Raw genomic sequence first — 1,633 nt, forward strand, 5'->3', positions numbered from 1 at the left:
AGGGGAGAATAAGGGGTCCTTGAAGCAAAGCAAGAGAAAGAAAGCACCTATCTGGGCTCTGAATGTGCCTCTGGGCTTCAGGTAAGTCAAGGATGTGTTGATGCTTTAGGGGCTGACCCCTGCCTCTACTGGCAACAGTTGGCTTGTGCTGATTTATTTATTTTTGTTTTATGTTTATCGTTGTTTATATTTTTGCCCAGGACTGAATCCGACAACATACATTGCCTCTTTTTGTTCCCACTCTCACTTTCTCTCCCTCTCTGTCTCTCTGCGGTGCAGGGCATGGAACCCTGAGCCTTGGGCATGCTAGGCGCGCTAGAGAGCTCTGAGCCCTGCTCCTAGCATGCTCTGTGCAGTTACTGTGGCTCACTATGCTGCTACCTCATATTCTCTGTACTCTGATGGAGGAGAAGCTCTGCAAGGCTTGGCACAGGGACACTGTAAGTGACATTTATCCCGGCTCTGGAATGCTAACATGTGGCAATGCCACACTGATGTCATTTCTCTGTCCTCGGTGGCAGGTATGGACAGGTCACTCTCCTCTCTGGAAGTACTGAAGCAATGGTCCCACTCAGAAATGGTATGGGAATGTCCTTTGGGCTTGCAGTCCACATTTTGGGATGGCCTCTGGGTGGCATTGAGCCTGAGGAGCATGTCATTGGTACTCTATTTTCTCATGCAGCAGTGGGATGATGGTGGAGTCCTCCTTGCCTTCATGACAGGGGACACCCTCACCATTATAGACTTCCATCCACAGCAGATACACAGCCCACGTTGTGACCACTGTTCCTATCCAGAGGCAGGTGGTGCATTTGTGGATGATTCTTCTGTATCCTTAGAGAAGGGCTTAGGCCACAATAAAGATGGGTTTAGATATTGAGTGCCCCCCGCAAATTCACACATTGAAGTTTTGCTTTCCAGTTCGTGGTGCTATTGAGAAATGGTAGCACCAGGAGGACATGGGGCTCAGTGTTAGGTCATTGGGATCACATTAAAGAGATACCAGGACTCCAGGCCCTCCCTTTTCCTCTCTTTGTTCCTGACCACATCATGCCTTACTGACACACTGGACTACACCAGGCAGAAAGCAGCAGGCTCTAGCCACCAGGACCCAACACTCTGAAACAGTGAGCCCAACAAGACCCTTCCTTTGTCCACTTAATTGTCTCAGGGATTTCATCAGTGGCTGGGCACTAACACACACTCTTCGGATCTTCATTTTCTTTGCAAGTGGGGATGATGGTATTTGCCTTCTGGGTTGTCAGGTTTTAGGGAATTGCTACTTGGAAACTCATGTACACTGTGTTTTCAACAGGTAGATATCAGGGGTGGTAACTGATATTGTCCTCATCATGTCACACTAGGGACAGAATTATTCAGAATGATGGCTGCTGTTCACCCTGGAATGCTGAGGGAGGCATTCATGAGGGGGCGGTAGGTGGGAAAGAAGGCTCTTGGAAACCATGGAGCAGACCCTTACCAGATAGGACGTGCCAACACGTTTATCTTAGACTTGTTGTTCATATGCCACCAATATGGTGGCCTTTATTTCAGCATCCTGCGCAGTAGGCAGCTGGCAAAGCAGTGGTTTCCCGTAAAAGGCCGGTTGCAATGTGTAGAGGGTCCGCGAACC

The sequence above is a fragment of the Microtus ochrogaster genome, chromosome 8, assembly GCF_000317375.1.
Source record: "Microtus ochrogaster isolate Prairie Vole_2 chromosome 8, MicOch1.0, whole genome shotgun sequence".
Classification (NCBI taxonomy): Eukaryota; Metazoa; Chordata; class Mammalia; order Rodentia; family Cricetidae; genus Microtus; species Microtus ochrogaster.